This window comes from Myotis myotis, unplaced genomic scaffold, assembly GCF_014108235.1.
Source record: "Myotis myotis isolate mMyoMyo1 unplaced genomic scaffold, mMyoMyo1.p scaffold_m19_p_19, whole genome shotgun sequence".
Classification (NCBI taxonomy): domain Eukaryota; kingdom Metazoa; phylum Chordata; class Mammalia; order Chiroptera; family Vespertilionidae; genus Myotis; species Myotis myotis.
The window spans coordinates 36,335,642-36,348,437 of NW_023416323.1; positions in this window are offsets into that span (position 1 = coordinate 36,335,642).

Consider the following 12,796-nt stretch of genomic DNA (forward strand, 5'->3'; position numbering starts at 1 on the left):
TGACCAAAAAGTTGGGCTGGAGCCTCAGGCATGGTAAAATAGAGGGTTTACTAGTCACTTGCTATTGTTGTTTGTTGTTTGTAATTTCTTTAAAAGCATATGACTCGTATCATTGAGAGCATATTTGGATTTCAGCATATTGTTGAAACAAAATTGTCAGCTCAGATGTATTATTTCTCTTTTGCCATAAGCATGTGTTCAGCTTAAGAATATTTATTCAGGGCCCAAGAAATAAGCCCAAGGCTCTTTGTTTTTTTAAGTTCAGCCACGAGTTACAAAGACCCTTCATTATGAAAATTTAATTGAGTCACACGGTTTTGTGTCAATATGCACTGTGAAATATCTTGCTCCTGCCAGCTGGAAAGATATTATTCTTACTTAGGTTTGTAAAATCCTACAACTTTAATTCTTCTCTACCATTCTGAAATAGATCTGGTTTCTGGCCAATTGAGTAAGTAGAATTTATTGTTTTTCCTTGTAATTGTTTTTATTTTCCTAAAAAAAATAAAACAACGATATGTGCAACATGAAAAATGAAGCAGGCCTGAAATAAATGGCTGTCAACTCAACAAATCTTAAGTAAATTTTATGCCTGCTGCTGCCATTGGTACTCAATATCACTAGATATTTTACCTTGAATAATCACTGATGGACATTGATTTTGTCTTTGCTCTTCACGGCGCGGCAAAATTAATGTGAAAGTCAGACTCAAATGAGTCCCAACGGTGTCCTCCGATCTCTGCTGAAAAGCACATTTCAAACACAGAAGAAATGGCAGCCAGCTGAGACCCAGTGCATCTTGTATTGTAACAATTAATGGATATAAATAGCCCTCACAGGAGAGCTGGGGTTACCGTTATATCAACTTTGGAGGTGAGATTCTGAAACAGTTCATTGAGGTTAATATGATTAATTTTTATAATTTGATTAATCCTCACCAATTAAAATGATGATGTTTCCTTTTTCTCACATTATATTTTCATAATTATCCTTTTGGGTATGTGGATGCAACAGTGAAATGTCAACAAGGGTACAATAACTGCATAGGAATTTAAAGTCAGGGGAAAATGTTTTCCTGAATGTACAGAATAAGGAGGAGGGGTTGGGGGAGAAGAGGAGGCTAGAATGTAAGGTATTGTTCAGTGGGAATGTAGCAGTGAACAGAGGGAATGGCATAGCTCTTTATCTCTCTCTCTCTCTCTCTCTCTCTCTCTCTCTCTCTCTCTCTCGCCCACGCGCTCTCTGAAATCAATAAAAAATATATATTTAAAAATAAATAAATAAGTTTATAGGTGATGAATTTTCATAGATAAGGAATGCTTCTTTGTTTTTACATCTCCCAGCACCTAACTCAGTTAACCAAACAAAGAAGGTAAGTAGATGCTCAGTCATCTTAAAGTGAAGCAGATAAAAGACTTGCCTGACACTCTTTTTATGTAATAGGAATAACAGTACCGAACTTTAGGTGTAACTGGTGCCCTAGTCCTAAGCCTTTGGCTCTCCTTTCTGAGCGCCATGCTTATTAGTGGCATTTCATGGCAAACACACAGCTCTCTGCCTGCAGACTTTTCTCATCGCCCAAGCATTCTTAGCCCCACAGGGCCAGCCTTCAGTGCTAGGTATGTACTCACTAGAAACAGCCCTCATGGAATGACAGCAGAAACTGGGGGGGACATAACTCAGTATCCTCAGATCTTAGGTGGGACAACTCTGAGTGATACTCAGCAAGGTCTCCCAGCGTTCCTTAGTGGGATTGACCCCAAGGCTCACAACAATCATCATCTGATTCATGCATCCTGCATTTCCTTCCTTCTCTGCCCTGTCTCACGTTTGCATTATCTACTGATGACTCTGGAATCCCCTTCCAAATGCTTCATCACATCATAAGTCTGCTTCAAGGGAAACCCAAATTAAGACACATTGTCTGGCAACATTCTCCCAGATGCTAAAAAATTTTTTTTAAATGGTTGAACTATGCTACATAGTATTGTTGTTTTTTTATATTATTTACAGCATTTATTGGAAAAAAAAATCCATGTGTAAATGGACCCGCACAGTTTAAACCCATGTTGTTCAAGCATCAAGTGTAATATATATAAAGACAATAGGTGGCTGTAATGCTCAGCCTGAGTACCTGCAGCTTAACACCTTTTCATTACACCAACATGCTACAGGCATGTATGTTAGCTGCACATGTTTGCATGGTATTTACATCACCTGCTCTGGGACTAAAGCAGTGACCACAGAAGCAAAGATGTTCCATACAGTTAATCAGATTGCTTCATGGATAGGAAAAACAATTCAATCATTTCTCTTCAGTGCTTTTCTGGTCCAATCTTTTCCCTTGAGCTGTCTGTGCAACACAGACTGCAGAAGAGATTTGGCAATTATTTGGTGTAATGTAATAAAAAAAAGATGGCAAATCAAATAATGCAAGGCATAAAGTTATCCGGGAACTAGATTTCATCTGTGTTGATGACCCAACTGCCAAATTGCCACTTGAATCTCTCCTGAATCTTTACCTCCCTTAAAGGAACCAGTTGTATTATCATTTTGGATTTTCATTTTACCATTTTCACATTCAACACAGTTTTGATCAATTGGATTGATTTTTCTCATTCTCAGTCTATGTCAGTGTTTTGAAATATATTGAGTCAAATATTGACTAGATTATCTCTATGTTTAAAGTGAATGTTTCCCAATAAGGATTATTTAAAATAATAATAAAGTGAATGTTTCCATTAATAACCAATGAAAGGAAAGGGAACAAACAAGACACAGTAAAGTATCCTTGAAGTGACATACTGCTCATTAAATGTATTACTAATTGTGTGACCTTGACAAAGTTCTTGACTCGTCTGGGCCATTTTTTACCTAAACAATGGGAGTAACCACACCTAATTTTCAGGGGCTTTTGGGAAATAAGCTATCATACATTTAACGTTGCTAGTCCATTGCACGTGCTCAGAGCTGTAATTTCTGTTCTGGTGTTGCTCAATCTTCCCAGCCTAATTTCCAGTCCAATTGTATTAATTGCCTCTGAAACCGATGATGCTTCTCTCAATTCACATAAGACCAGTTTCAGCCAAGGCTTTCATATGCTTACTATTTCATTCAAGTCAACGAATAAAACCTAGCATGGGCAGTGCATGAGATAGAACTGGAAGAGCCTGTTTCTCTATGTGAAAATGGTTTCCATGGAAAGGAAATGCAATTTTAAGATAAGGCTAGCAATTTAATTAAGTGGAATATGTCACTAATCTAGGAAGAAAAGCAAATTTGAAATTATTATTTTGGAGTTTTCATTTTTAGAATTCAGCCTACTAAATTGCCAGCTGTAAATATCCAGCTATTATAGGATTGCAAACATTAAATGACACGATGTAATTAAATCACCTAGCATAGTGGTTGGCACAAAAGGCATTCAAATAAGTATGACGACTTCTTAACAAATGGAAACCATGAAATTGCATTACCATACTTGCTATATCATGGTACAAGATAATTTGGATTGACATATATATAGGTAAACTACTTCATCCTAATGTTATATACATCAGCGACATTAAATATGTAATACAGTCTTACACATTTAAGACCCAGATACATCATTCATAGGGAAGCAGAATTTTAAATGCCCTTGTCACTTTTTTGCCCATAAACTGCATTTCCTTTCTGTCTTGTAACGAAAGAGTTGGAAAATATTCCCAACCACTTATTCTCAGTGATTTAAATTTAAGATTTTTGTTGTTAGGAAGAATAGACTATGCCAGTCCTAGGGCTTGCTTTCTCCTCAGGACTCTGATTGTCAGGATAAAATGCATCCATGGCACACGGCCCAATTTGTAAAAGGATCCAGGTTCACACATAACAATTTATGTCTAGAAAGCATCCCTAAATTCTCCATTTGCAATTTGTATTCCCAGGAGGAATGTAATCCAAGTAAAATAAGAAATCTCTTCTATCGTATTAAATGCCCAAATCATAATATTTTCTATCTATAACAATAACACAACGTGTACACATGCACAAGCACACACACAAGCACAGATTATAAGAGGCACTTTTATTAAATACTAGAGGTGCGGTGCACGAAATTCATGCATGGGTAGGGTCCCTAGGCCTGGCCGGCAATCAGGGCCGATCAGGTTCCCTGCCTCCCCACCTCATCCTTCCCTTGCTCCCTCAGCGCCCCACCACTACCACTGGTCACCCACCATGTTCTGTGCCCCCTGGTGGTCAGCGCAAATCATAGCAAGCGACCGAATTCCTGTTCTCCCGGTCAAACTCCCGAGGGGACACTTTGCATATTAGCCTTTTATATATATAGATGCCTTTCACTTTAATTATCAGTTTCTATCAAACAACTGATTAGAGCGCTAGTGCTGTATACAAAGAACCTATTTCTTTCGTTTTCTTTTCTTAGAGTAAAACATATCCATCTTTTTTTAATATATTTTTATTGATTTCAGAAAGGGAGAGAGAGAAATAGAAACATCAATGATGAGAGAGAATCACTGATTGGCTGCCCCCTACCCGCCCCCTATTGGGGACTGAGTCAGCAACCAGGCATGTGCTCTTGACCGGAATCAAACCTGGTACCCTTCATTCTGCAGGCCAACACTCCACCACCAGCAAGGGCTACTCATCTTTATTTTGATCTTTTCAGACATGCTCTTTCACTATTTGTAAAATTTAACAGAAAACTGAGCATATTTTGATGCATCCCCAAACTCCCTTTAATTTCTGTAAATATACATCAGTTACAAAGTGAACCAATTCAATCAAAACTATGGGTTAAAAAATGAGCTTCCTCTGTCCCTTTTTATACAGATGAGTCCTGCCTCAGTTCTGTAAAGGAAGGACCTAGAACATGGTTACTTGAGATGCTACAGAAAAGTTTCAGTATGTTGAGTGAGTTACCTCAGTGGGAAAAGCAAAATTCACATAAGATTTTCCTGGATATCTCTGTATTTGCGTGGTTTCAGTAGAAATTTGACAGTTATTTTTTTCAAAACAAAGTTTGCTCTTACTCAGGCCTCCTTCCTTTACAATCTTATTATAACTTGACAATTATGAGTATTACAATAGTAATCCTTTCCTACCACCCTCTGTTGATAATAGTAGAAAACCTTTATATGATGAACCTTTTCTTTTCAATTAGCCACGTCCATTCATTCAATAAATAAATATTAGGATTTGAGTCCTCCCCACCTTCAAATTAGCGGGTATGTTATTGGATGATGAGCCATTTAATAATTCGTAAGAAAATAAATATGACATACAAGACCATTGGAAATCTGTAGTTTGCTTTTCTCTTAATTATAACTGAAGGAGAGAGCTGGCCCTGAGGGTTGCTAATTGGGGTGAAGATGGGAGTAGGGAGCTCATTTTCTGGAAGCACAATGCCTAGGTTGGGTCAGCTTGAACGTCAACACTGCAAATGAATCCAGCAATCATGATCATAAACCATCAATGCTCCATTTTGGAACCAGGATGGGAGCCAGGGCCCCTTTCCTATTTCAATAATAACCTATCGCCTGGCACATACCCGTAGGTACCAAAGCCAAGTTCTTTGCAAGAAAATGAATATTAGGTCTCACTGCTGGAATAATAATTAAATTTGGATGGTTAACTCACTAGCTATGACAGTCTGTTAGGGAATGTTCCATTAGAGAGCTGAAGTATTTGGATATATTACAGTCGCAATCACTTTGAAGGCCCTTTCTGTATGAAAATACAACTACATTCTCGGAATTCTTTGTAGAACTGTGCATTCATAGACGTGCCTCAAAGGCTAAAATGTCTGCAAATAAACTCGATGCTGTGATCCCGAAGAACTGTAAAAGAGGTCAAACTTTTAAGAGAACATGTTCAGCAAACATGTCCCTATGTATCGGATTACCATGAAGTTCCCCCCAAGTTATCACCGATTTAGGGATGAGAACACCAAGGCTCAAAGTGAACCAGTAGCTTAACAGTGGTCACGTGATAGAGTAGATTGTACTTTTCAACAATAGTCACAATACCTCCACCTGCTCTTCTACAATGCAACCTGATATATAAAGTCTATGTCCCTTCCCCATTTTTCTGGGGAATCGTGTAACTGCTCTAACCAAACGCTATTTGATGTTCTTTGACCTCCAAGGCTAGGTCGCAAAAGGCCATGCAGCTTCCGCCCCGTTCTCTGGGGATGTTCCCTCTGGGAGAAGCCAGACACCATTGAAGAATCCCAGCTATGCTGAGACCACCCTGTTGGAGGGGTCACATGTAGATGTCCCTTAGAAAGCTCTACCTAAGCTCTACTGCAGCCCCAGCCAACATCTAACCGCAACTGTTAGATACCCCACGTGAGAACTGCCCAGCCAGGCTCTCCTTAAATTTCCGACCCACAAAATCATCAGCCAAATAAAGTGGTTGTGTTAAAGCACCAAGGTTTGGGTGATAATAGCTGAGACACGTAGCTAGCAAATCATAAAGCTAAGATTTGGAGCTAGGTGTGTCTGATCCAGAGGCATTATTTTTCCCAATTGTGCATTCCCCAGGGTATAGAATTCTCATTATTTTTCACATTCGGGATGTGGGGTTTCAACGGAGAGAACCTATAGCTTTGAAATCACCTTTCCTTTAGTGAATTGAGTGGTCAGATAAGCAGGTCTGATTAAGATTAAAGTGCAACAAAGTTAAAAGGAAGTACCCAGGTAGAATGCTGAGCTATAACATCCATTAAACCATTAAGCTAAACCAAAAGCATAAAAGGGGTCTTTAAGGCACTGGAATCTAACTCAGTTCTTGTGGTTTAGTGATTAGCTAGGACAAAAAAAAAAAATGTACCAGAATAAAGGTCTCTACCTTATCCCTACTCCCCCAAAATATCTCCTGTTTCATCTTCCAGAAATCAAACATGGCACATAATTGAAAAAGAGACAGCTGTTTAGATTTTAGCTTCACTGCAACTCACAGAATGGAGGGGTCAGGCCATGGATGCAGAATCCTAGTGGAAGCGAGCATCTTTCCCAAAGCGGGAGCGGAGCCACTGCCTTTGTTCTCATCAAACAAGGTATCCCAAGCGCCCACAGTGTACAAAGGATCCTCCGATAGAAAAGCGAAAGGAGCAGAACATCTTTCTGTCCCCGGGGAGCGCTGGCAAGCTCTCCAGGGAGAAGACAAAAGCATCTGTGAAGTGATGGTGCAATTTACTTACTTTGTGGGTAAACACCCATACTTCCACAAGGGCCCGTGGGGGTGATGGAACAAGGAGAGAAGAATTCTGATATAAGAGAAGAAATCTAACATTTGAGGGCCCAAGTCAGACGTTATATTTATAACACAACTGTCATATGTTCCTATTGTTCTCATTTGCTAATGAAAGGGCACACGGAGAGAGGCGAGGAACTTGGCTCAGAGTGGAGTTTGTTTTTGGAGCCTGTCGATGTGGAATCTCACTTTCTCCTCGTTGTGCACTGAAGGGTGAGGATGGACACAGAGGTACAGTAGAAACTGAACACTAGGCTCGGAACCGCTTTCGAAATGCAGGAGGGAGAAGGAATTAATAATTTCATTTACTTACTTTATTTGCATAATAACCAGGGAAACCTTACTAGAATTCTATTATTCCAGAGAAATAGAAACTTAACTAAAGAGAAAAACATTAAATTCTATGGTGACGCAATAATTAGACTCAGATTTAAGGAATCTCACACTGAGGTGCCTCTAATGGCCCAACAGAGGAAACACACAGCCCAAAGAATTTCAAGAAGAGTTGCAGTAACATTTGTGGTTGCAGCAAATACTAAGGATTTACTACAAACCAGAGGTGAGTGTTCGGTCTGATTAAATAATTGAATCAATACCCCGTCCCCTGGGAACCGACCTTTAGGCCACTTCACAACAGACATTCCCTTTTGCTTAGACCAGTGGTTGGCAAACTCATTAGTCAACAGAGTCAAATATCAACAGTACAACGATTGAAATTTCTTTTGAGAGCCAAATTTTTTAAACTTAAACTATATAGGTAGGTACATTGTTATTAGCTTAATTAGGGTACTCCTAAGCTGGCCTTTGTTAAAAACGTCCTCAATCTGATTGAGGTATGTTCGCTGAGGTCGACCCCTTCCAACTCTCCCATCCACACTCGTCTTGTATACTTGTTTCGTCTGTCTCCTTTCGTTCATCCTCTCTCTATGTCCAAACCATCTCAACATACCTTTCTCAATCCTCGACACTACATCTTCTTTCACTCCACAACGTTCCCTAAAATTAACTTAATAAACTTTACTTAAAGTTTTAAGTCAATTTCGCACTGTATGTGTGCGCCCGCACGTGGTATTTTGTGGAAGAGCCACACTCAAGGGGCCAAAGAGCCACATGTGGTTCGCGAGCCGCGGTTTGCCGACCACTGGCTTAGACCACATTCCACTTGCTAAAACCATTGTCCTTCCCCTCCACACCTTCCCAGGATCTGGACCCACCCAGAAAATTCTCTGCCCAGAAAAAGCCCGCCTAGAGTCCTTTAAAATCTCCGACTCCCCACCTCTGGGTGCTGGTGCCATTTTGGAGCTCAGCCCATCTGGTCTCCAAATGACCTAATAAATTTACAATTCTTTACCTCTTTTGCCCTCATGCGTTCCTTCTTTGGCGACCCTAACATTTGGTACAGAAACCTGGGACCCTAACAGTGAGCCCCTTAGTAACGAATATAAAGGGATGCTATACTAAACAGAGTGATGAAGATGGAGATATTTCCACAAAAGCTGGACTATAAAGCCAGTGACTGGAGAGAAAGGAAGAAAGCAGTCAGTCATAGGTCAGGTGAATAAACAAAAAGGTGCTCCTAAATGAACCCGGGGTTTGCCTTTTTCCTTTTCTGTCTGACTCTGTGTATATATGAAAGTGTCAGGGGCAGAAATAGACTATTGGGGGCCAGCTCTAATTATAAGAAATATTCATCATGCTCTGTTAACCCTGATTGTTCTGTTCTGATTAAAGAAAGTACGTTCTAACCTGGCTGGGGGTTACACGTGGGATCTGGCAGCTCACCTGGAAATGCGGTCCATCCTCCCCATCCTGGAGCTGCCTATTATCATGGAAAGATTACCAACCTTGTTGCAGAAACCAGAGGTGCCAGCCCTTTGCAAACCTCCAGCCCTTTGCATATCCGCAGGCCTTTGCAAACCCCCAGCCTGCATTGCCTGTAAACTGCCTATTTTGCATACCCATTCTTATCCCTTTTGTCTACTTCCTTGTGTAATCTTTGTCATTGTACCCAATATAAACAGCTGGCTTCTGGTGGGGAGCGGATTTTTATGGGTGACCTGCTGCTCTCCCATCCTGCTGGGATTACTGGAATAAACACTCACATATGATTCAACCCTGTCTCTGCTGAATTGGCTCAAGCGGTGACAGCAGCCCAGACCCACTGACTGTCCGGTTATAAAAGGACAACACTAATCCACAATGATGCCAGACTTCCCTCCCTTCATAGCTCCTAACCCTGCATCTATCGGGACCCCTCACTAGAATACATGGTTATCGTTCGTTTAAAGGTCCCTATTGCCCACTAAATATCACCTCTTCGTGGGCAAGGACCATGTCTTTACTAATTTTAGTATCACCTTCTCAGGATCCTCAGTCATCGCACAGTCCCATTCACATCGTAAACATACAAAACACACCTGAAGGAAACAAACTTGCTTCTTACCAGTTCAGTGAACTCTAAAATGGGGGAGCGACCGACCCAAGAAGGCATAGGACATGATTTGGGCTTGAGGCAGTCCCCGATCAAAGGAACACAATCATGAAAATCCCTCAACCTATGGAAAAGCTTTGTAACCAGACAATCAAGGGGTCCAGGCTGCCTGTCACACATTATATTATTTCGATTATATGAAAAGTCTAGAAGAGGTAAATTCGTCGGGCCAAGAAACAAATTGGTGGTTTGCTTTGTGGAGATGGGGAAATGGAGAATACTGCTCAGTGGGTATGAAGTTTCTTTCCAGGGTGATGAAATTGTTCTGGGATTAAGTGGTGATGATGGTTGCACAGCTTCATAAATGTACTAAAAGCCAATAAATTACACACTTGAAAGTGGTTAAAATGACGGATTTTATGTTATGTGAATTTTACCTTAATGTTTTAAAAAATGCACACTAAAAAACACTAATAGGATCTTTTGTCCACAGACGTTCTTTTTAACTTCAATTCCAAAGCCTCAGGATATTCATCTGAAATCAAATGGACTAAAAGTTGCCAACATTTACCCTTTTTGTGATTAAAAAATTAAAGTAGTAAAGACTGAATGGTTTGTTTTGAAGAGGAGGAAGAGAAAGGAGGAGGAGAAAGAAGAGGAGGAGTGGGGGGAGGAGGAGGAGGAGGAGGAGGAGGGGGGGGGAGGAGGAGGAGGAGGAGGAGGAGGAGGAGGAGGAGGAGGAGGAGGAGGAGGAGGAGGAGGAGGAGTTGTTAACCTGTCTGAAAAAGACATCAAAATAAAGGAAGAAATCCTGGGCCACTTTTTCCCAAATCACACCCAGCAGAACTACCCTCACACGTGACATATCTTCATTTTCATAATAAAATCCTGAGAAATACTTTAGGAAAACCAAATTTAGATGGCACATGGTTTTGTGTGTGTGTGTGTTTAATTTCTGGGTAATTTATTAAAACTCAGAAAATAACCAATATGTATCCATAGCAAATAAACCAAGCAAAGGAATTGGTTACTTAAAATACTTTTTTTTAATTGTCATTATTTACTCATTTCAAATAGTTTGGTCTTCTCACTACTATTAAGTAAATCAAGCTTTTGCCAGTTTTTGTAACCCCACCTCCATCCAGAGTGTTTGGCACCAAAGAAACAAAGGTAAGATGAAGCTCATGGAGAAAAGAGAGAAGAGATGAGGGACAGGAAATGTGTTTGAGATTATGAACCTACTAGAGGCCCGATGCACGAAAATAGTGCAAGAATAGGCCTTCCCAGCTGCAGCGGCTGCCTGGATCCTTCCCTCGAAGCCACGGCGGCTGCCTCAATCCAGCGGCTATAGCCCCGGCTTCATCCGGAAGGTCATCCAGAAGGACATCTGGTCTAATTAGCATATTACCAACAAGTTTAGAGCTTGTTGGCTAATGAGGACTGGGTGGAGGATTGCAAGTCATAGCTGATAGCTCATGTACAGTCTGCCCTTCCACAGTGGCATCAACATGGAGGACAAGGTGATGAGCTTGAGGTCAGACACCCCGGGGTTTGAATCCAATTCTGAATGAGTAACCTCCAGTGTTTATCTACTCATAGGCTCAGTCAATTCATATGTAAAATGGGATTAACAATATCTATTTCATGAAATTATTATGATGAGTAAATATTGTGTTCCCAAGACACTTAGCACAGTGTAGAGTTCATACTAAACCTTGAACATTACAATTAGGAAGGTAAATATTACCTCATTACCACCAACATGATGGGCCTTATTTATCTGTAAACATGGCCCAAAGACATATTGGCTTGTTTGGCTTTTTAAAAAATATATTTTTTTATTGATTATGAGAGGAAGGGAAAGAGAGAGAAAAACATCAATGATTATAGAGAATCACTGACTGGCTGCCTCCTGCGCGCCCCCTACTGGGGATCAAGCCCACAACCTAGGCTCGAACCAGGGTGTCAAACCGTGACACCCTGGTTCATTGTTGACACTCAACCACTGAGCCACTCCAGCTGGGCTTGTTTGGCTTTTATATGAATACTAGAGGCACGGTGCACGAAATTCCTGCACTCAGGGGGGTCCCTCAGCCCGACCTGCACCCTCTCACAGTCCAGGAGCCCTTGAGGGATGTCCTACTGATGGCTTAGGGGAGCGGGCCTAAGCCATCAGTAGGACACGCGGAGGTGGGAGAGGCTCCTGCCACCACCACTGCGCTAGCCAGCCATGAGCCTGGCTTCTGACTGAGCAGCGCTCCCCCTGTGGAAATACACTCACCACCAGGGGGCAGCTCCTGCATTGAGCGTCTGCCCCCCGGTGATGAGTGTGTGTCATAGAGACCGGTCATTCTGCTGTTTGGTCAATTTGCATATTAGTCTTTTATGCCTGCAGGATTGGGCCAAAACCAGCTCTCTGACATCCCCTGAGGGTTCCCAGATTGCAAGAGGGCGCAGGCCACTCCAAGGGACCCCACCGGTGCACGATCAGGGTCGGGGAGGGATGTGGGAGGTTGGCCAGCCAGGGAGGAACCGCTGGAGGGTTCTAGGACATGTCCAGCCCATCTCACTCAGTCCTTGATCAGCCAGACCTCAGCAGCAAGCTAACCTACCAGAGTGTCTACCCCCTGGTGGTCAGTGCACGTCATAGCGAGCAGTTGAGTGGCCTTAGCATATCATTAGCATATTATGCTTTTGATTGGTTGAATGGACGACTGGACACTTAGCATATTAGGCTTTTATTTATATAGGATGTGTCATACTGAGCATCCACCAAGCATTATGGTGGCTCTTTAGGCCATTTATAAATTTTATGTCCCCTGTCCTAACTTTTATTTTTTGCTTACTTGAAGGACTTTCACTTTTTTCCCTCTCCATCTTGCATAGTATCATTCTTTCTCCCTTTGCCATGACCTTGTACTATCCAACCTTTAAGTAGACTGGTTTCAGCTTCTCCTGGTTGTCTCACTGCAATTCCAAATCATAGTAATGAGCCAAACATTAGTCAACTGACTAACTGAAGAGGACAGTCCTTCCACTGCCATTTGCCTTTTAGAAAAGAATAATAAGTTGATTCACAGTCCATGGCTCAGGGATGAATCTGGAGAG